The sequence below is a fragment of the Nanorana parkeri genome, unplaced genomic scaffold (assembly GCF_000935625.1).
Source record: "Nanorana parkeri isolate BGI_ZX_2015 unplaced genomic scaffold, ASM93562v1 scaffold502, whole genome shotgun sequence".
NCBI lineage: Eukaryota > Metazoa > Chordata > Amphibia > Anura > Dicroglossidae > Nanorana > Nanorana parkeri.
Window position 1 is genome coordinate 919,297 of NW_017306770.1, and position 24,790 is coordinate 944,086.

The window sequence follows — 24,790 nt, forward strand, 5'->3', positions numbered from 1 at the left end:
CATATTCATTGAGTTGGTGACACATTAATGCGAATGGAACATAGCTTGTTTATATTCCAGCTAGACAACTGTGCTATACAATACTGTAAATATAGGATATTAAAATGAAAAAGTTTCACACACATTTTTGGTAACTGATCTGAAAATGGGAATATAGTGGCATTTAGGCATTTTTTTTCTTTTCTTTTTCAAAACCATCTAATGTTTCTGCTAAATTACAAAAGTACCAAAAAATGCACCAAATTCGTTGGACTGCAAAAAAAGAGCTTGCACACTTTTTCTGAAATTCATCTGTATTTTTATTTTTCTATTTTCATTGTATGTGTAAAGATAAAAAAAAAAAAAATCAATAAAACTTTGTTTTGTTGAATTGTTGTTGTGTTTTCCTGCATTTATTCGCTAATGTTTTCAGCCAAAGAGAACACATGCATAAATGTTTATTATGCTGAAAGTAAACATTCATAAGAACTGTACACTGTACACTGCTTGTCCACAAAAGTTACCACTTGGATTTAGCTAAGCAAATAGTAATAGCCTTCCATTGGATAATGGGCCTAGGTTCAGCAATGTTATGGGCCCAAAAAATGAGGTCAGCTGCCTACCTGAATGAGTGAGCAGGTTTTTCTATCAATGGATATTTTCGTTCCCGGTTGCACAGGCATATTCTAAGATGACAATGCCAGGATTCATCAGGCTTAAATCGTAAAAGAGTGGTTCAGGGAACATGAGACATAATTTTCACACATTTATTGGCCATCACAAAGTCCAGATCTTAACCCCATTGAAAATCTTTGGGATGTGCTTGTAAGCCCTCAGGGGCAGGGCCCTCCCTATTATCTTGTCTTGAATTGTATTGTGATTGTAATGTCGTCTTCCTTATATTGTAAAGCGCTGCGCAAACTGTTGGCGCTATATAAATACTATGTAATAATAATAATGGGCTGGAGAAGTCTTTACGCAGTGGTCCCACTCTCCCATCATCACTTCGAGATCTTGGTGAAAAATGAAAGCAACTCTCCAGAAATAAATGTGACATTGCATACGCTTATCAAAATGATGTCACAGTGAATGCTTGCCGTAATCAAAGCTAAAGGCGGTCCCATGAAATATTAGAGCGTGACTTTTTTTTTTTTGGACAGGCAGTGTGCATACGTTGCAGTTGCTGTGCTGCTGAGGATAATGCTAGTTGCCTGGCTCTCCTCCATGATCTGACTTTAGCATTTTGAGCCATTGAACTAGAAATAGTATGTAGATCAGTTTACTTTATGCATAATTGTTCCTGGGCAGTGACTCGGAAAGTATTGAAGCTACTGGCAGCTGGCATTTTCAGAAGGAAGTCGGCAATTGCAGCCCATGTATTTCTGGCATAATGGGTTTATGTTGATGCAAACCTGTTATGAGACATATGGGATGACACTTGATATTCTCCTGAAGATGCTAACTTTGCGACTCTTGTGGCTTCAATTATTCAAAGGGTGGCTATGGTCAAAAACTACAAATTAAATGTGTTTCTATATTGAATTTCCATAAGTTCTATCCCACTCCTAATAACCATATTAATCTAGGAGTATATAAACTTACTTTTATTGAAGATGCCTATAGGATGTACTCAGTGGCGTATCTATGTTTTTGGCTGCCCTAGGCAAGCCAAGCTTCGGCCGCCCCCGTCACCTTAACTCCTCTTCACAACTTGGGCGTTTGCCTACGGTCGCCCCCCAGGAAGGTGCCGCCCTAGGCAAGCGCCTAGTTTGCCTCGTGGTAAATACGCCCCTGGATGTACTTAATGCATTACCACAATTTCACTCAGCCCTGTGAACATACACTTTGTGTCACAACTCACATGACCTCCTTCTGAGCTACAACTCAATATCTGAACATTGTAACATTATCATTGCTTGCTGGAAGCAGTGCCTTATGGGCTATACAGTCTTGAGAAATCGAGATTCACTCACATAAGGCAGCAGTGAAAGAAATGCAAAGCACACTGGGAAGCCAGGAAGTTGTTGAAAGTCATGGTCAGACAGAAGGCAGCACTCACTGCATAAAATAAATGTTTTCAAGTAAGCTTTGATTGCATTATCAAAACAGCTCTAGTATGTATTCCTATTACAATGCTGATGTTATAACAGGATAGTTAATGCTGAGACTCTAGAACTCCTTTAAGTCCCTGACCTAGAACAGGTAGACATATATCGAGCTGAAAGGATTTGTACAAAGCAGAACTCATTGAAGTGTATATAAATCTGAGTTCGCAGTGGGTTCATCCCTCCAGCCACACTCAAACTGCATCTCCTTAGTGGGTCTCAATCTGTGTCACCAAAGCCATGTTTTGGGCAATGATGTAAGCTTTCTGCTCACAGGGAAACATTAAAAAAGTGCTAATAGATAATCCACCAGTGTAACACTGCACTAGAATTTAGAGCAGAGAATCATTGTTCAGGCACGTCAACTTGAATTATAAATAACGCTCAGGAAACAAAAGGGAAATAAAATTAGGTTGACTAAATAATTTTTAGCACATTTAAAAGTGTAAAAATATTCAGATTGGCCATTTAGAACATTAAAATGGAACTAGAAATACAAGTATCATGTTATCTACAGAAGCTGCACTGGAACTATACAGAATAATGCCATTCAAACTACTAATACTTTAATCACAAAATCCTTCATTACAATGCTAGCAAAATGTTGTAAATAATCAATAGTTAAAGTGTATCTAAAACCCAATTTTTGGGGAGGATAGAGAAGTTTTGAGGTTGTTTCTGTACCTGTCTATTACTGGTCAGATAGAGGGAAAAATCTGCCTAAAGGGCGCGATAAATATCTGACTGGTTGGAATTCTTCCCTACTATATCCATAACTATACAAAATTGAAATAATAAGATGAGGTACTTTTGCAAACTAGTTGTACAGTACATAAAAAGTTTACATTTCATTCTATAGTTTGTCCTGTTTATAATGACAGTATAGTTACTTTCTGGTTTCTGGTACAAAGCAAGGTGAAGTTGTTTACAAATTTAATAAAGGTGCTGCTTTTAAAATTGTGAGCATTCTTTTACTATGACACTAAAAAATAAAAATTTTCGATATTAATGGTTAAAACTAGGGATGCACCGATACCAGTTTTTCGTTATTGAGTGCAGATATTTTTTTTCTGTACTCACCAATACCCAAATACTGATACCGGAAGTCCCATTAAGGAAGCCAGGCGGCATGTAATGACTGGCAAACCCAGGTTCTTGATTAGCCAGGAGGCATTGAGCAGGCTTTGTGGCCAATCAGGAAGCTGGGGGGGCGAGTCATTACATGCCGCCCGGATTCCTGATTGCCTGGCAAGCCGGCTCCATCCCATGAGGAAGCCGGGCGGGAAGTCAGACATGTACTAACTCGCCGCACAGCTTCCTGATACCAAAAGTTCAAGTATCGCAATAAGCATCCGGAGTATTTGGGTGAGTACTTAAAAATTAGCTAAAAATAAAACTAGGGGAACAAGGAGTTAATTAGCAGTTGATTAAGGTTAATAAAGGGTAAATAAGGACCAGTTTTATTTTTTTACTGCTTTTCCTGACAGTTAATTCTGCTCCCATATTTCTGCTCTAATACATTCCTGTGCTAAGAGAAATATGTAGGTTTCCATTGATGGCCACCTTCGTAAAATGCCATTTATCTTGCTAACTTTCAAAACTTCAATACTCTCTAAATATTTTACCTGGAACATATATGTAGCCATTAACGTTGAGAACTGATCTTTGTACCTGTACAGGGTCAGTGACTCTGTACTTCCCGTTTCTCTCAGTGCAGGTTGCATCCTGCGAGTACCATCTAATATCTTTAAAACGCAGGTTCACTGAATCGTAACATGAAAGAAGAGCAGACAATTTTAATTAAAGCAGAATTTAGATAAAATGCTAAATGACACTCCACATGACTTTTTATTTGTCATAAACGATTGTAAATGGGGACATATTCTCTGAGTGGATGTAACTTTATTGCTGCTATTAATAAGGAAGATAATGCAGAATGTCTCTGGTGCCTTATGATATGTTGAAATGAAAGGCTGCCCGGAAAACAAGTGCTACAAAGATGATGGTGTTAATTGCTCTACCTGAGTCATTCCTTTGTTAGCCTGTGTACATTCAGGAGCTAGATACAGAACATCAGCCCTGCACATGCAGCTTGCTCGCAGGTAGGGAGCAATACCAATAGATGGGAACCTTACCATAAGTCTCACAGAGGTTACCTGAGGTTTTCCCCTTTTTAGAGATTAATATTAGGGAAGAAAAATTATTTTAGACAGTTCTTTATATTTGCCCTAAAATATCTTAAAAGAGAACTATGGGGTAAATGCTTTTCCCCATAGTTCTCTTAAGGGTCATGGGAGGACATATACTAGCGCCCTCCCGTGACCCAAAGCTCAGTATATTGTGAGCTACAGCTTGTGGTATACGGAGACCGCCGCAGCCGGGACGGATCCAGACAATGCTGTCAAGATCCACCCAGCTGCGTAAGTGACAGCTGGCTCTGCCTTTCTAGAGGCAGAGCCAGCTGTGCCCTCCCCAGTCCGTTCCTCCTGTCGGCGCTGGAGGATCTGACAGTCACCGCTCCCTGCAGGGAGATGATCTAGAAGTGAGCGAGCGGCGGTATGTGTTTGCTTACTTCCTGATCTATTGAGCCGATGTGTGAGAGTTTCATTGTCACAGGTCAGCTAGAACTATGAGGATGAGTGATTTTCGTTCTACTCATAGCTCTCCTTTTTAAAGGCAAAATCTCGGTTAAAAAAATGTCTAAATTGTCACATCTTTTGCCTTGAAAAAGGGACCCTGCGTGGCCCCGAAACGTCGGCTCTTTGATTGTCGTGACACAATTGTCCAATAAAAAGGACTTATTCATTTTTGAATTATTTTTGAGTGCTGGTGACCTACATTCTTCTACTTTGTGTTTTGCACGGTGCCATCCGTGATAGTTACTGCGAGCACCACCTTTTTTAATTGGCCGGGACTGCTGAAAGGTGTGCGGAGAGCACCCCCACCAACTGTAAATTGTCTAAGGCACATTTATTCTTACTTGAATAGTGTACCATGTGTATTTCTTCCAGATGTGTGCGGTAATCCAGCCTAAAACAACTCCTGCACTTTGTGCACGAGCGTTCTGTAACAAATACTGGTCATGTCTACTCTCCCTCTATCCGGTACCTGGTGCAGGACATGAAGTGGCACTGATGCCTGTAGCGAGTTCAGATGCAGCAGGAGGTCAGCAGACGGACTGGGAAATGGCAGGTGCCCAGAAGAAGATAGTTTGGACAAGCCAGGTTCAGCAACAGCCGAGCAGCAGAAGTGCCAGAACGGTCAGGGAGGAAGTGAGACCAGGATCTGCAAAAGGGGTCAAGACGTGGCAGGGTCATCAAACCATGTCAGAGCATCTGGGAGCCAGAACACAGGTCAAGGTACAGAGGATGACAACCACCCAGCAACTCTCTTTAGTAATGCTTGTGTTTAAGTAGGCTTTTTGGTGCCAAAACGTACATGCACGCTAATTCATGATAATGCGCACGCGCATTGGCATACACTGTCCTATACAATATACAAAGTTGTAAATGTTTTCATTGGAATTTGCCTATTTATGATTTTGTTTTTTTAGTTTCATATGGTATATTTAGTAATTTTTGAAATTATGTTTCAGTGTGCACCAATAATTTTAGTGTGTTTATTCTTTGATAAACATTTGGCCAACTATTCTGTTACATACATAATGAACAGTACCATTTTTTACTCTTACCAGTTCTGCACTTTCAAAAAAAAATATGCTTTGGGGGGACCTTTCACAAACTTTCAAGTCGGTATTGTAAGTGTGAAAAATAGTATAATTGTTCTGACCACCTGATGTGCAAAATTGAAGGCAGTTCATGACGGCGTAAAGGTTAAAGTATATCTAAAGTCAAAACTTTCAATTTCTTTTTAGCTTTGGTTGCAGTAGGTAATGGTTTAAACCCCTGCTGTGTCTTATTAGGAAAATTTCCCTTTACTTTCCCAGAGACACAGCGGGAAGTGAGAGGAGATCTCTCCAACGTGAGGGGAAATCCCTTATTAATAAATCTACCAGTCTCTGAGCCCTCTCAGGGGATGAACTCTGTGTAGCATATTATAGATGGAGTCAGACAGGGGACCTATGCATGGCTTTCTAGCTTTTATTCCTTTTTGAACAAGACCCAAGACTACCACATAATAACATAAATGGAAAGAAGGTAAAGCTTACAATTTATCATTCCTAGGTGACATATACAGGTAATTCTGACCATACATTTTATACACTCCTTGCAATCACTCTGCCCCAATGTGGAATGCATGCTGTTATTAAATGGAGATCATGGCTAGAAGATGCTGACTGAAATACGAATACATATATACTGTGTATGTGTATATATATTCACTCTGCACCACTAGCTCTTTCGCCTGTGTAGGCAAAAATCCTTGCACTGGCCCTGTTCACAATAAACTGTCAACATGGGAATTGTTAATGAGTAGCTCTCCCTAGATCTGTTCTCGGTGTAATGTTTCATAAAACAACTTCTTTAATTACGTTTCAAAGCCATTTTATTGTTGGAACAACTGTGAAAGCATAATAAATGAACAAACAAACTCCTCCTTCAAGTAAAATATTAATTTAAATCAATTTTCTAAAAAAAAGGAAGCGTGAACTACTTTGCTCTTGACTGGCGAAAGAAAGAAAGGAGAGATAAAACCTAATAAGTAATGAGCGATATTTAGTCGTTTGGTGTAAAACTTTGTATGGCAGACTGTGACATCCTTGTAAATGAGTCCCAGCTTTGTTTTCATTCATTTAGTTTATCTTCATTCTACAGGAAATCATTAATGAAATTAATCCACTGCTGTGAGCAGACTGTGGCAGAACGTTTGAAGACGCTCCTGCTATGCAAGTAATTGGTGATCTTCCCAGAACTGCCTGTACACTGGTAGCGTGTCCCACAATAAATCCTTGTTCAGGAGCTCCAGCTAATGTCATTTCACATCACTAACTTGCTTAAAATATATATTTCATGAGAATATTCCTTTATCTTAAAATTCACCCAGCATAGCAACAAACTCCAAAGGAAAAGTATATAGTGTGTTTGCAGAGAGCAGTTACTACTGCAATGTTTACAGCAAATTCTTTTTTTTTTATATGACCCACATTTTTACAATCTTGCTATATCATATTTTGGTTGGTGTATTAAATATGGAGCCTTAAAGTGACATTAAACCCTCAGATTTTTTAACATAAACCAATAGTGTAATGTGTGCCTTACTGTAATCCATGGTTGTTTCCCTTCTCTTTGCTGCTCTTCCTTTTAAACCCTCATGTCTTCTCATGCTTGGGAAGAACTTCCCTTTTTAGCTCAGTGCCTCTTCCTGTAGTGCTGGCTCAGGTTTCAAGCCTATAGAAACGTATACACAGACACCGTGTATCCATTCCTGAGACAAGGCAGTCTGCTGTAAAACAGAAGTTCTGCCCAGCATGAGAACAGATACAGATTTAAAAGGAAGAGCAGCAAAGAGAAGGGAAACAACCATGGATTACAGTAAGGCACACATTACAGTATTGTTTTATGTTGAAAAATCTGAGGGTTTAATGTCACTTTAAAGACAAGCCACTATGGGGAGCTTACAGTGTCTCAGTGGTATCACTATGTTTCCTGTAACGGTTCAGATATGATACAGTATCAGCCACAAGGGGAGTTTATGGTTTTCCATGAGTCAGCCAATTTATAGACATGCATTATTAAAAGGAACAAAAAAAACAAAACCAGGTGCAGCGAGCAGAGTCTGCATATGAAATGAGCAAATATGGCTTCCCCATGTACATCTAAAATGACAAACTATATTTCCAAACAAGATATTCAAAACATTAACACATATTGATATCACTTGCAAACAGTCAAAAAAATGAGTTCCTCAAATACTTATTTTTTTTTGCTTTAGTTATGTACAAGCTTGTGCAAATATTACATTTAGTGTACATCCTAGTAGTTTAAGGCCCAACTGCAGGATACATTTTACCACCCACACACCCCTCGCTCCCATGCCCCTGCTTGGGTTCTGTGAGGGTCCACTTCAGTTCCTTCAGGACATGGACATGGATGTCCATTGACCAGGGTACTCTCAGGATCCAGAAGAGGACCAGCATCAACGGAGGGGAGTGAAGGGGGCCGGCAGTCTCAGGTGCCATGCCATCACACCACTGGATTCACGGTTCCCCCACCCGGACATGGCAGTGGTGGGGGACCTAGTGGGGAAACTTAGTTGAGTGTATCTGACTTCAAAAGGTAAAGAGCAACAAAAGCCTATCAAGATGGGTTAGAGGTGGGTGGGAGAGAGGGGTAGGAAAAAAAATACTTTTTGACTAGCGTTGGGCTTTAAGTGTGAGTGCCTTCTCTCACAATTTCTTATGAGTCATATTTTGCATCATCCATGTCTTGTATTTTAAATACCACGTCCAGTGATTTACTACTATGTTATGAAAAGCCTGTGAAATGTATTCATGTCTATTTACACATAGCTAAATGAATTTGAGAAGTAACACATCCCTCCTTCTATTAGCTTATATAGACCTGTAAAGATTTCTTGTTAGAGGCAGCCAATGAGTGAAAAAGTAGAACCAAGCTATTCTGGTAACAAACCTGATATGCTCTGAATGGTAAATGCTATGGAAACACCATGTATAAACAAATAAGAAATATAAAAATGAACAAAACCCATTATAGCTTACCTTTAAATAATTAAAATTGTTCACAGATTATATACTGTATAAAGCATAATTACAGAATGTATTTCTCATAATTATTTTATCAGGTTGTACAAGAAAAATCTTGCTAGTATAGTCAGTATCACAGTAAGCAAATTGTATGAGACATTTCATCCATATATATTTACCAAAAGAAAATGGGAACTGCTGGTTACATAGATAGCAATATTTGAGGTAAGTTTATGTGCAATAAAAGGGTCTACGGGGAAATGAATGTCTAGCAGAGGGAAACTGAAAGCTTCAGTTATCTCCCCTTTAATTCAGTGCAGTGAGATAAGGGTAACCTTATAACATTTCCAATGGGGGAGGGTTGTCTAAGGGAGATGGAGACAAGGGAATGAGGGTAGGTTGGAGAGTGGTGGGGAGGGTGAATGGGGAAGTGGGAACGCAGGACAGGAAGGGACCTGTTATTTGCAGAGACTCTTAGGTGATGTGATGCCCTAGAAGGTATCCTCTTGTCTGGTGGGCTAGACAACTGCACACCAAAGCGCTCAGCAGACTCCCAATAATGTTCTTCAACAACAATCGTTTGCAGGCTGGCGTCTTTAAAAGGCCATTGGAAAGTTTCCTCACAAGACATGCAAAACAAACAGACAGCGCCTTGTCCTCGTGTATTACTGTTTATTAATCAATGAACATAAAAACTGACATCAAAAAACGACTCACATGGTAATCACTGAATTAATGGTACAAGGCAGACCCCACAAAAAGCTGCCTTGCTAGCTGCCACCTTTTTGGGGGAACATGGGTTTGGTCCCGTGGTGTTCACCCAGCCTATTTATTTGTATCTTTTTTACAATTTGTTAGCTCTGAGGAAGGGGGTATATCGCCGAAACGCGTCATCTAGCAAGGCAGCTTTTGGTGGGGTCTGCCTTGTACCATTCATTCAGTGATTACCATGTGAGTAGTTTTTTATGTCAGTTTTTATGTGCAAAAATCAAAACCAAGCCTGTTTGCATCTGATTTGAATAAACACTTGCTTTCAGGGCATGCATTTGTATGCACAAGTAGTATGTGATGTAGTTCTAACAAAAACATTTTTTGAAATAAAATGTGGGATGCACTGTGCCTGGGAACACACACCAGCAGCTGTGCATTGCAGTGTAGGACATTGGTACTGACACGCCCTGAGTGGCCGTTCTGTCGGGACCATGATTTGCACCTCTGCTTATTGAAAATTTTACTCCTCAGACCTCCATGGATTTTAGTTCACTACTCCTGCTTTAGAAGGTCACTTAAGTGACAACTCCAAGTCTGCTAAAGCTACTGACACCATATTCAAGGTTCTGGTGACCAGCAGCAGTTTTAGAGGTTTTGAAAGTCTGCATTAAAGGATATTACAGGTAAATAATATGTATAATATTAAATGCACATATAAACTTATGGGAAGGTTGATGTGGAAATGAATGGTCTGGTGACAATGTCTCTTTTTAGTGCTAGATATTTAAAGCACTTTATAGCTGACCACAGACATAAGATGACAGACTGATCAGGTGAAAATATCACGGCTACCACAGACTCAGTTGGCTTAAGCTGATCGAGGAGGAATAGCGCTTGGAAAGATTAGGAAATCGCTATTGTTTTTACCCTGTTAAGAATATACCAGATGTGTTTGTAGTGAGATTCCCGCACTGTTCCATAGGCTAAATGTAAAACATGGACTCAGTGGAGAACAGATACTTGAGGGCAGATGGAAGAACTCTGTCAATGACCACTTGCTAGATTTAGAATAGATTTAGATTTTACAAACAATATTAATAAAAGTGTAATTGTTTAACCAGGCCTCACCCACCAAAATTTTAATAGCTTTCCTATACAAGTACATATTTCTGAAGTTATTTAGCAAAATTGTTCCTGTACAACTAAGTCCAAAGCAAACACTAACTTCACTTTACAGAGATCTTCAAGTAGATTTCTATAGCTCTGCTGTTCCGATCACTGATTAAAAGAACAACAAGGATTCACAGAGGAAAAAAAACAACTTTTGAGGCCTCACAGATGTATTGGATGAAACCAGACTGGTACCTAGGGTTCAGAGACATTTTGACCCTTTCTCAGAAAACAGCCAGCCTTTTTAGCTATTCAGAGGTATTTAAAGCTACCTCTGTCACAAAAGAGGAAGAAAGAAAATTAGCTCATTTTGTACTTTGCTTCTCTGATGAGAAGAATGACATGTTTTTCAGCTTACAGTCCTTTCATGTATGGTGCTGTGTCCTTGCAAACTAGTAAAAAAAAAAAAACACACACACATAATGAGTTAGGCAGCATCATTCATAATAAGCAGCAAGCAATCCAACACTGAAATCCTTTCTCACGCTATTTCCTGCAGAGCATGATTCTATGGACGCCTGAAAATATCCAAACTCAGCGCTGTGTTTGAACATCCCTTATTACCTTTAAAAGCCTCCGATCTGGCCCTTTGATTTGTTCTTTGATGCTGTTTAGCAACTTACTTGGTTAGTATACAGCGATGAATATATCATCATTTCAAAGTGTGCGATATCAAACATTCCTAGTGCTGAGCACACCATGGAGGCAGGAGGCCCAGAATGCTTTTGAAAAGCAAACTTCACAAACATTGTTTATTTTATTCCTATCATTTGGATGACCTTCCTCCTCTGAAGAGAAAGCCCCTTCCCTTTATTATTCTTTATCACAGTGCCTGCTGCGGAGGGTTTTGTCCCTTTGCTTCTACTTTTCTTTTGTCAATCAAAGCACATCCCGCGATCCCACTGTCCCAGCTCTGTTAGTCTGGGATGACAGGCTAGATGGCTGGTAAAAATTATTTTTGACATATGATGATACTATACGATATTCAACATCTACAGAAAAAATATGGATGCTTCAAAGCTCGAGCGTAAGTTTTATTCTCGGAAAAATATACAAGTAAGGACACAGAGTAGACAGGACACAGAAAAACACAGATAAAGAGATTTTGAACCGGTATCCTAATATGAAATCTAATGCTTATATGACTGCTTTATATAAACCGACTTGGCAGGGAAATACCATGTTATTTCAATGTTTCCTGATGCCCCTGTTGTTACATGAAGGTAACCTAAAAGGGCAAGTTCAACACGGGCCTCCAGGTACTCATAAACATCACATCATCATTGTCTGATCTGGATGATAATGGACAGATACGTTGGCAGTTGTCAAGTCTACACTTGCAACGCCCTTACATCAACCCAGACTGACCATTTTGGAGAAAAGAGTGTTGGCTATTTTTTAGGTTACTCATTACTGTGTCTGTAATTAGATTGTATCCATATTTCCAACCACCATGTGATGTCTGTGGCTGCTTTAGACATTTAAATTTCCTTTTTCAGGAAAGAAAATGTAGGAGCTGCCACTGCCGACTTCGTTGTAGGGTTGCAAGATTAGGGCCATCATTGTAGTCTTAAATACTTACGAAGTTGCCGTCAGAGAACAAATATTGGACTATCACACCAGGAGTTCTGACTTTGCTGTCTGCATACTTGTTTTAATGTCATTAACTCTCTAGGTGATTTATGGATGAAAATTATGCTTCTGAAGCTTACTTATGATGAATATTAAAATTTCAAATTCATTTTTTTTCCAGTTAGAAAAATATGAAAAAATACATATAAGCATTTTATATATCACATGCAGCCAATAGGTGACAATTTCTAAACGGGTAACAACAAAAAAACAGTTCTACACCCCTTCCCCATATCTTCATATGATGTTATTTGCCGCCTACCACCTAGGCGACACACTGTTTTCTTTTATTATTTGCTACTACTACTGTATTTTATACCTTGCAAAATTAAATAAAACATGTTAAAATTGAAAAGACTGTTTGACTGTAAATTACCAGGAAAGATCAGATTATATACACAGCTGAAACAATAGGAAGAGGCCCATTCTCCTTCCTATCTTCAGTCATAATTAGCCAGCTTTCTTTGAAAACTGGGTATCACGGGTGACTCTGCATTAATTTTTTTTTTGTAAAATAAAGATTTCAACTTTCCTGAATGTATAACAGTTGTGAACAGTTATGTAGGGCAGGTTGTAGCTAACTTGTTGTAGCGTTGCAATAATATTGAAAGGGGTCCTAAGGATCCCTTTACCAATTCACAGGATATGAAATAGCTACAGAACTGCTGACCATAATAAGCAGCTAGTTTGCACATAAACCCTTCCAGAAGAAGAAGAGCTTTTCACTGAGCTGTTGTTCTCAAAGTGAAAGCCATGCTGTTTTTTTGGGCCCCTAACATATGGTCTGGTGCTGAGAGGTTTTACAGACTGCTATCAATATATGAGAACACACATCATGCTCTTTTGGTGTTTTGTATATCTCTTTTGGGGGATTCTGCCTTTTCCTATTTAAAAATGTTAAAAGAAAAAATTCCACTGGAATGGAGGCAGCATGAAAGAGTCCGGCACTCTAAGGGAGTACAAAGTAATTGGGTGCAGTCTGCCTACTGCTAAGGCACCTACTCCACCACTTTATCGTATGTACATTTTTGCACTCAACCATGTTGTTTCAAAGTCTCGTTTTTGGTATTTTGTCTATAAACTCAAAAAAGATGAAGTAAGCATCTGGAGAGATTCTGTACTGTGGACAAGTTTTTGAGAAGTCTCCACTGAAGGTGAAGAACTTCAGCATCTGGCTACGCTATGACTCCCATAGTGGAACACACAATATGTAGAGAGAGTACAGATACTTGACTACAGCTGGTGCTGTGACACAGTGCTAACGCAATATGGGTGCACACCATTGTGCTTGTGCCCACGCCATTCAGATCATGTAGTTTGAGGTGATTTCTGCCAACAAATGTTGCAGACCTGCCATCAAGCAGTTCCACGACTCAAAGATCATGTCCCTCTGCCACACAGGGTTCATGCGTCGCTAGCACAAGCCCCACTTCACCACCAAGAGACCAAACACCTTTTAAGCAAGTCAAGAACTGGCTCCTTATCCTCTGGTCAAATAAAATTATTTGTGGGGAAAAAAAAGTACAACTTTTATTCTGCAATTTGTCCACTTTATAACCACATGAATATAGTGTTTATGATCCAGACAAAGCAACCAAATTATTTAAAGGAGAACTATGAGATGAGTGATTTCCACTCACCTCATAGTTCTAGCCGACCTGTGACAATGAGACTGTCACAGGTCGGCTCAGTAGATCGGGATGTGAGCGAACACATACCGGGTTCGCTCACCTCTCGATCCTGTCACTGTTCTCTGCCATGACAGGGGGAGGGACTGGATTCCCCTCTCCCCGCTCCGATCTGCCAGCGCTGACTGGCGGAACGGACGGGGGAGGGGGCGGGTACAGCTGGCTCTGCCTCTAGATAGGCAGAGCCAGCTGTCAGTCACGCAGCTGGGCGGATGCAGACATAATTGTCGGGATGCGCTTCAGCTGCGGCGTCTCAGTATACCGCGAGCAGCAGCTGGGCGGATCTCGACGTCTCAGTCGTGATCCGGGCGTCTGAGTATACCGCTGTAGCTCGCGGTATACTGAGCTTAGGGTAACGGGAGGACGCAAGTTTGTGTCCTCCCGATACCCTAAGGAGAACTATGGGGAAAAACACTGACCCCATAGTTCTCCTTTAAAAATGAAATAATAGCCTATTTTTCATGCAAGCAGACAAAAATTAAAGAAAAAAAAAAGTCCTCTTCTTCCTCTTCTTTTCCTTTCTATATTATCTCCCTTTTCTTCTGGAAGGCTGCCCAGACAGGAGACTATTTCTGTTCCTGTCCTTGTTTTTATCTTCTTTACCTCTTTGTTCCTCATTCCCTTTCCTTCTCCTTGCTTTTCTGAACTGTTTGTGCTGTTAACACTTCTCCTTAAATAATACTCTAACTTTAATTTTTTTCTTGCATCATGTCTTGACGATTGAAATGAAAAAAATCAGTACTGGGCTTGCTGGAGTTCACACAGATCAAAGACTTGAGAAAATAAAATGTAACATTTTTGCTACATTGCATTTAGGAATGATACGTTTAACAGCTTTAACACTTTATTCACATATGAGCTGCTGTCAGCACATCTGCAACAAAGGTAGGGACCTGTTAATCAAACCAATAAGCAGCCCCAACTGTTACGCATGCTCCAGCAGGCATGGTGGGGGGTGGGTGGAAAGTATTGGGCATACAAGGTACACCGCTCAAGGTCTTTAGATTAAAGGAGAACTATGGGGTCAGGTCTTTTCCCCATAGTTCTCCTAAGAGTCACGGGAAGACATAAACTAGCGCTCTCCCGTGACCCAAAGCTGCAGCTCGCGGTATACTGAGACGCCGCAGCCAGAATGGATCCCGACATTGCTGTCGAGATCCACCCAGCTGCGGGATTGACAGCTGGCTCTGCCTATCCAGAGGCAGAGCCAGCTGTGCCCACCCCCGCCCCCGTCTGTTCTGCCAGTCAGCGCTGGAGGATCGGACAGGGGAGGGGGGGAATCCCTGCAGGGAGCCATGAGTGCAGGGATAGATCGAGAAGTGAGCGAGCGACGGTATGTGTTCCCTCACTACCTGATCTACGGAGCCCGACCTGGGACAGTTTCATTGTCACAGTTCGGCTAGAACTATGAGGATGAGTGAAAATCACACGCCTCATAATTCTTTTAAGTTTTCTTTCCAATCTGCATACACGGTCCAGTATTGCTTAAGAAAGACTTTCGTCTTCAATACCGATATGTGGTACTCAGCATACAACATTTTTCATGGGAATCGTACTTCAAAGCTTACCTCAGTCATGAAGGGGTTAAGAACTATTCACAATCGTCATTTTTAATCAGGCAAACGAGGTAGTAGCAGTGATTTCAGCAGACCTGATACTTATAGCATCTAATGGGTTTTAGCACAATCTGCTGCCATTGTGGAGGTGGTCCGTCCATCTCTGTCTTCTATTCTCAAAGATATACCAACTCAAATAACACATCTTCAATATGTATGTTAAAGTAAGACTTTGAGCTCTGATTTAATACACATAAAAGTCAAGTATGGTGTTAAAAGGCATTTTGAGACTAGTCACTTTAAATGCAGAAGGAAATCCATATTTCTGTGTGATCTTTTTGGCTAAGCTATTAAACATAAACTGGTCTGATCACTAAATGAAAAAGTAATAGCCATCCTAATAACTAAAACATCATTTCATATAAAGAGGAGCTTTTGTATCGCTTACCATCTGTTGGTTTTCACATCTGCAAACACTACGATATTTCATGCTCTCTCATGGCCCCTGTATGTTTAAAGGGAAGCTTTATCATATTTTCAGTTAGTACACTATTATAACATTTACCTAACACAAATGTTTGATTTTTACTTACTTGATATATTTTATATTTTGATAATTTTATTTTATATGCAGATTTGCAACTGATTCCTCTAGGAGTCATATCCGTGTTAGCAAATGTGATTAGAATTCCTGCTTATAGAGAAACTAAAGTATGTTGTATCTGTGTACACATTCTTAGTTATTAGAGTAAATGTTATTTCATTTTTTGTGTGACTCACATTTAAGAGACCGCTATAAGCATATCTGCTGTTGAGATTTGAAGTGAACAATGTACACATGGATAAATCAATGAAAAGTAGAAGTTATTAAAAATATAGACATATATGACTATATACACCTTTCAGCCATAATTATGACCACTGACAGGTGAAGTGAATGACATCTGGCACCTGGAAGTGGGTGGGATATATTAGGCAGCAAGTGAACATTTTGTCCCTGAAGTTAATGTGTTGGAGGCAGAAAAAATGAGCAAGCGTGCGGATTTGCGCAATTTGACGAGGGCTAAATTGTGATGGGTAGACAACTGGGTCAGATCAACTCCAAAACTGCTGCTCTTATGGGATGTTCCTGGTCTCCAGTTGTCAGGAACTACCAAAATTGGTCCAAGGAGGGAAACTGAAGAACTGGTGTCATGGGCAGCCAAGGTTCATTTTGCACGTAGGAAGCAAAGGCTGGTCCCTGTGGTCTGATCCAATAGAAGAACTACTATAGCTCAAATTGCTGAAAAAGTTAATGATGGTTCTGATAGAAAGGTGTACATCACAGTTTGCTGTGTATGGGGCTGCAAAGCTGCAGACCGATCAGGGTGCTTATGCTAATCTATGTCCACCACCAAGCACCTACAGTGGTCATGTGAGCATCAAAATTGGTCCACGGAACAATAGAAGAAGGTGCCCTGGTTTAAGGAATCCAGTTTCTTTTACATCATGTGGATGGCTAGATGTGTGCCATAATGCATTATGGGAAGAAGGCAAGCCAGCAGAGGCAATGTGATGCTTTGGGCAATGCTCTGCTGGGGAAACCTTGGGTCCTGCCATTCATGTGGATGTTAGTTTGACATGTATCACTTACCAAAACATTGTTGCCGACCAAGTACACCCCTTCATGGAAACAGTATTCCCTAATGGCAGTGGCTAAGTAATCTGTAAGACCTTTAGGCCCCGTTCCCACTGCGCGATATGCAAATCGCGCGTTTGTCGCGCGATTTGCATATTGTGCGACATCGCGAGATTTGCCGCGTGATATCGCATTCAAGCTTGAATTGAGCAAGCTTGAATCGCGGCTAATTCCGCTCCAAAAAGGGTCCTGCTGTAGCGACACACGACCCGCGACAGCAGGACCCTTTGCCCCATTGAAATGCATTGGAGCGCGGGAATTAACGCGCAATAAATCGCTCAATGTGAACGGGGCTTTAGGTATTAATGACATCTCACAGAGACCACAGTACTTCCCCTGACAATGCTTTTGTTTGCTTTTCTGTTTCAGAGGATTAGATCATCTATCCAGGGTCAGGTAAAAAAGGAACCTAAGTGTTAGGGTGACACCCCCTGGCAGGTGACATGGGCTTCCCCTAGGGGCGAAGTCTAACTACCAGCCGGTGTTCACCAGAGCGCCTGATGGTGGAGATGGTCTTGGCTGCTTGCTGGTAGCAGGTCGCAATCCCCAGGGTTGCCCCGCCAAGGGATGGACGAGAACAGGAGGGCTCCAATGAGGAGACAGTAGTCAGATCCAGGCAGAGTTCAAGGCAGGCAGCTAGCAGAGGGTGGTCAGACGGTTCCAGGTCAGCAATTATTAATCAGAGGATAGCTCAGGAGACAAGAGCAAAGTCGGATCCAGGCAGAAGATCAGGGTGGGCAGCAAGCGAAGAAGGGTCAGGCAGTCTGGGTCAGCAACGAGAAAACAGCATAAGTATGAGCTCTTTAGACAAACAGGAAGCTGGCAAAAAGACACATCACCAGTTCCTTGCAGAGCTAGTGCTTAAATACCCTTCTTAGTCAGAGATGACACGTCCAGCCTCAGGGTACATTGGAAGTCCTGGTCTGGAATCTTTTACTATTACTAGCCATACTGGCCTGGACTCTGTGAGATCCATTAGTAGCGGATCTTCTGGAAATCCTGGCTGGGATTCTCAGAGGAGAACGGTAAACCCTGACATGTACTCTGAGCTTACCATAACACCAAGGAAATACTTTCTTTTGTCTGCAGCAAACTGATGGCATCATCTCATTTAGGCAATGTGACTGGCTGCAGCTGAAGGACTGGTATTGAATAATAGGGAGGATATAATTTCTGAAAGATTATACTGTTGTTACATGTCACGACATAATTCACACAGGCTTGTAAAGTTACAGAAAGATCCACTTTAAGGAGATAGCAATATAAGTGATATGAAATTAATGGTAAAAGCTGGCTTTAACCATTAATTTCATACGTTATATCTGACCACACAGATTTCAGCTGCTGCTTAACTTGATTAGAGTAGTGGCGCGAGGTTTCACATTATTCAGATATAAGTGATATGAATTCCTTTTTATGTTTTGAACACAATAAGTTTACTCAGTTTAAATAGAAAGTACCTATCATGAGGGACATGATTTTATTCAAAACAAACAGACAGTACTTGTTACATGGGACATGATTTGACTCAATACAAAGAGACCGTACCTACCATAAGGGACAGGATTCGACTCAATGTGAGCAGACAGTACCTAGTATAAGGGACATTTGGTACAAATGCAGCAAAAACAAAAAGTAAAAGTGTCATACCCAGAGGGACATTAACGTTGGGAATTGTTGATGCATAAAACAGTCAAAAATAAATAAACAGGAATGATCCGAACTCGGCAGGAAAAATTTACATGTTAGTGTATAATGTTTTTTATACCTGTGAGTAATAATTAGAGATGCACCAATACCGTTTCTTCGCTATCGAGTACGAGTACCGATATTTATATTTGTGTATGTCCGCTAGCATGGAGTCGGATTCCCAGGCATGTCATTACCCACTGCCCAGCTTCTTGATTGCCTGGAAAGCTGTCGCTTTGTTGTTTGATCGGCTCCATGCAGATTGGCTGGGAAGCTAGGTTCCCAGCTAATCAGCTTTGAGCCAGCTTCCCAGTCAATCAGGCAGCCGGGAGGCGGGTCATTACCCGCCCCTGGCTTCTTGACTGGCTGGGAAGCTGACTCCATGCTGTTTAACCGGATCAGTGCTAATTGACCAGGAAGCCGACTTCCCTACCAATCAGCATCGAACTGGCTGTTTGGTCGGCTCCATGCTGATTGGCCGGGAAGCCGGCTTCCCAGCTAATCAGCATGGAGCCGGCTTCCCAGCCAATCACAAAGCCGGCAGTCGGGTCATTACACGCCAATAAATAAACTCTTGACTGCTACAAAAAAAATGCAAAAATAAAGCATGATCTTGACGAAAACAACTGCAGTACAACCAAAACAATTGCCACAAACCAAATTATAATGAAAAGACAGAACATGAACAAACAATTTTTAATCATGAAAAATATATGTAATAACATTCTTACATATATATATTTGTATAATTCACAAAAGGGTGAAGAGTTTGGAGAAGGCAGGAGAAGTAAAGATTCTAGGACAACATAGATGATTTGGAAAAATTCTCCAATTCAGGTCACTTTTAAGTTCAGCTATGTTGTCCTAGATTGTTCACTCCGGCCTTCTCCAAACTCTTCACCCTTTTGTGAATAACCCTGATTATTATTACACCTCTTAAAATTGTACATGATTAAAAGCAACAAAACCAAGTTACGGGTCCTTGGCAAACCAGTTCAATATAATTTAGCACCTCAAAAGAGGTGACCACATATTAATAGCTGAAAATAAATAAAGTCCAAATCCATAGAAGGCATATAGGGTAAAGCCTGGTCTTGGGGTGCTGATGAATAGTTTCTTGATGCATTTCGCCTGTATAGGCTTGCTCAGGAGAGGGACTTGGTGCCTGAAAACAGGAGAGACCAAGGTGCCACATGATACCACCAGGATGTATTACTATGATTAGTCTGAAAAAATAACAGATATATGTAAAAAATATTAAATATATGATCATAAAAAAAATTGCATTAAAAAAATTCATAAAAATGACCCACTTTTGAAAGAGGGTTTAATTCTTTAAATCCAGTGGATCTCCCATTGTAATTTTTTTGTTACACATTGTCTCTGCATTTTGATTATTCTACATGCTCTATCACTGTTATTCTTAATTGTTCTACCTGTTTCCCTATTACCATAAAATGGCTTGCAAGACATTATGCCAAGGTTATAGGTCTTTGAATGGAGCACGGTTTTGTGAGACTCAGCAATCCGGCCTCATTTATGAGTGTGAGTGGGGCCTTAGAGAACAAAGATTATAGTACATTTACCCAAAGAGCTGGTAGGTGCCAATAAAAAGCTCTTCCCCAAAACCAATTTTCTAGTATAGTGTGAGGGACTGAAAATATCCATCGTGGTAGATTGTTCCTCTTTGTCCAGTTTATTCTCTATCGTTCTTTTATTCTGTATTCTGTGTTTGCAGAAACTGTGCCTAGTGCTCTCTCTGTGTCTCTGATGACTGTAGATAAACTTTAAGAGTGTAATTCAGCTGACTGCTGTGTATCTAAATCCTTCCTATAGGTACCGTATATGTTCCTTCTGTTATCTCTGTGCTTCCACTTCTAGGCTGTATCAGTTTCACAGCCATGCCTATCCCTATTCAGTTTTCATTTCTTACTATACACATTTTTTTCAGGAATCTTCATTTTAATTCCTGTGAAAGAAAGGGGTAGACAAGCTTAACATAATCAGATTCTTGTAGCTCACGTTTCCTTTGGTTGAAAGTAGATTTATTTTTGTGTCCAATTGTAGCTCATGCAAATTATTTATTACACGTGGAGAAGCCTTAATGAAAGCATTTAAAATCGATGTGATTTGTATCTATTTATTGTTATATATGATTACATTTTATTTTTGGGTGTACTGCAATATTTGCTGTTTATATATGAAGTAGTATGGCCCGGCTATGCGTTTATTTTTATATTAGTTGGCAGTTTCCATCATTATATAAAAGCTGTATTTCTAGCTGGCCGTTTACTTTGTCCTACGCTATATTGTCCCCAATTTTACACCAGGGTGCTGAGGATTTTACTTATGTCTTTGTCTAACGGTATGTTATGCCCTATGCAGAGCGTCTGTTTTGCACTAAGGCTATGAAGATTTTAGCTCGTCCAACATCCAGTGTTCTTTGTCACGGGGGTCCATTCACATTTGCATCACAACAACGCAGAGGCTTTTGGTAATACAACAATCTAACCAGGTGATCATCATTATTACAGGGTCCCTGGTCAGAATTTGTGCCCTAAAAGCTTTGAAACTGAAGTTTAGTTAAAAATGTTGTTGTTGATACAGCAATAAGGACATAACTTACCTCTAATGAAGTGTGCCCCCTGCCCCGTGTCATGCAGGCTGCTGCTTACTGTAGAAAGTTTCCTTCCACTGACTCTGGATACTCCCCACGCGGCGATCTTTCGAGGCTGCAGGGGTTGAGACTAGCAGCTGCACCTGTTAAGCATTCCCTCCACTTGTCCATTCACAGAGCGTGTAGCATTATTTTCCAGAATGCGAAGTATTCTGTGAATGGAGGAAGGGCAGATGAATAACATGATCCGCCTCCTCCAATCACAAATTGCTTTGCATTCTGCGGAAGAATATTATGGGGTCTATTTATAACCGATTTGCAGAGCCATTTGCCCAAAGAATCTTTCTAAACATTTGTTCTGTGCGAATTGATGCAAAAACCAAGGTTCTTGGATATATTTTCTTTTAAGGTCGAATGTATGTAATGTAACACTGCATTATGGCCATTAGATGGAGCCAAGGAGCATAGGAATTACCGTATTTTTCGCTCTAAAAGATGTACTTTTTTCCCCCCAAAGACGGGCAAAAATGTCTGTGCGTCTTATGGAGCAAATGTGTGAGAGCTGAGGCGGCAGGGCTGGCAGTGTACCCAGGGGTGTGGAATTCCTATCGCCCGATACCCTGGACATGCAGTTTTTTTGTACATTTAGCCCTGCTCCGGACAAGCAGAGCTAGATGTATAGTGTGGAGCCGCTGCTCGTTTTCATACAAATGATCTAATTAGATCACTTGAAAGGAGCAGCGGCGGTCCTGTCCGCAGAAGCCCCCCCGCCCCCCACCCGCTGCGGTTTTCAGGGTCCCACGCTCCTCTGGGGGACCCGTGACCACGGCATAGGAGCTCACAATAGGGCCTGTAGAGCAGTGCCAGATGATCACTGCTGTGGGTTGAATCCAGCATTAGTGGAGAGAAGATTTCTATAGTATCCAACAGGATGAGGGATGATAGGTTATTTCACTGGAGCTGAATCCACAATGAACTAAACCTCAGCTTTAGGGCTTGTTCACACTAACTCACATGCTAAAATGCTAAGTTGCTTGTTCACATCTTGTCCAGACCAGATCTGGATCTGATCTAAAAATGCAGTGCAGTGCATTTTTGCTGTGTTTTTTATGCATTTTTGATGCGTTCTGGTGTTTTTTTTTTTAAAGCTTAAATGTACTTTCAGATGCAGTCCAGTGTGTTCCAGTACATTTGCGTGCATTTTCTATGTGTTTGCATGTAGTTGGGTGTGTTCCAGACCAGAAAAAATAGCGCATGCAGCATTTTTTCCCCTCACACTGGAACAGACTGCACTAGTGTAAACAGAGCCCAGAAATACCATAGGAATACACTAGGATGCATTTCAGGTGTGGACAAAAAAAACTTTCTGGCACAGACATGGTGTGAACAAGCCCTCAGTGTGCAGGCTAGTGTGCTGAGTGCATTCTGGAGTGGGATGGTGTTGCACTTTTTAAAAAAACTTTATTTAGAGTGTACAAAGTGTGCACTCCATTCACGTGTCCACACAGCAGCACGGTATGCTGTGCTACAGTAGAGTGACTTGCATTACCATTCATTGTCTGCATTTTTTCACACCGCACCACACCCACAATTGCCCAGTTGCTGAAAAACGTCAGTCACCAGGAAAGGTGTGAACAAGCCCTTAAAGCGGAACTTTACCCATATCTTTAAAATAACAAAAAATACAACTTTAGATATGTTTAGTAATGACAATCTACAAACACATACGTCTAGATAATTGCCGGCTTTGTATTCTTTCTTTTCTTTCCCAGTCTTCTGACAGTGGCCATGTTTACTAAGGGCAGATTACTAGCTCTCTTTACTTCCTTGATTTCCGGCACATGTAACTAGACATGTGACTAGGACATGTGACCATGCACATCACCTCAGGGGAGGAAAATGGCTTTCCCCAAGATCTCATGAGATTAGAGATGAGATTTCCCAGCAATACTCTGCTGATGACAAGGCAATCCCAGTGTGCATTGCATTGGCTAACTGAAGTAATTTTGCCCTTTCAAAGCAGGAAGTGAATGCTCTGCAAGTGTAAGTATTTTAAAATCACAGCATATTACACCTGACATGTCTGTGTTATTATTATTCATCATACATAGTGGGATGCATTGGTAGAATTTGTTTTTTGAGTGTAAAGGTCTGCTTTATCAAAATGCTTTGGTTTACTGGCATTTTTTGTCTTCTGTTACTCTGTTGATATACTGTACTAAGTGCAGCAAAATTGATATTTAGGAGCAACCTCTGTTTTAGTAGAAGGTGTAATTACAGAGATATGCTTTGCAAGACTAACCAAGGCAGCTGGGGTTTTCATGCATCGTTACGCCTGAAATGTGCTAAAAAAGAAGGAAACAAAGTCAAAAGATACATTTAATTAGTTATAATTGCAGAGTCCCTAGATACAATTAATTGTAGGTTAGGGAAAAGGGGGAAGATAAAAAGGATCGATGAGATGCACAGTTTGTGAGTGCTATTCCTGCTTTATTCTTGTTTAGAAGGAATAAGGATGTAGGGAGAACACAGTGCAATGAGGCTTCCATTACCATTTCACATATTCAAGTCTTGTTGAGCTAGGAAACAATGTTATATGGCACTTGTAGTGTTTAAATAATATGGTTCTCTTGAGTGTTAGCTTACCCAAGCACTTAAGACTGCATTATGGGAGTACAAGGTAGGGGGCTCTGCAGATGCACCCCTTACCCAAAAGTTTAGTTTTTTTCTTTATTTTTAAACCAGCTCCAACAGTGAATTTGGGTGGAAGGTGGTATTGTCAAGGTAAGATCAGGCACCTTCTAGTATGTTCTATGCAGTGACTGCATTGTTCAGCTTAGTAGGCTCTGGTCACAGGGTCAGTCTAAAGCAGATAATTTCCCTTTTAAAAATAAAATAGCAATACAGAAATTATAGAGGTCAAACCCCATTGATTAATTAGAAAGTTTTAACTATATTTTAAAGCACAAAAAGCTGTGTATAAAATCATCTTCCCTCTCTTATTAAAGCCCCAATACATCTTATATTGAGGTTATTAGATTTTCAAAATAAAATCCAGGGACACCCTACTGACTACAGCCAGAGGCACACTCCTTGGCAAATAATGGGTATGGCCATATTGTGCTAACAGTAGGAGGGGCTTAAAAGGGTATGGTTACAAAAAAAAAAACCATGAGCCTACTTTGCTCTGGGTCAAGAGTGCTAAATACACAGAGTGCAGGGTCAGGCATAAGTAATACACAGAGTGCCTCCCAAGCAAAAATGATCCTCTCCTCCCAATACAATCCCCCCCCCTTCATGA

The 24,790-nt window shown here is 40.6% G+C and overlaps 1 pseudogene; it reads left to right on the forward strand.

Annotated features, from left to right (window-relative positions):
* The first annotated feature begins 13,172 nt into the window (after positions 1-13,172).
* LOC108790785 lies at positions 13,173-13,721 on the forward strand (annotated as a pseudogene).
* The last annotated feature ends 11,069 nt before the right edge of the window (positions 13,722-24,790 follow it).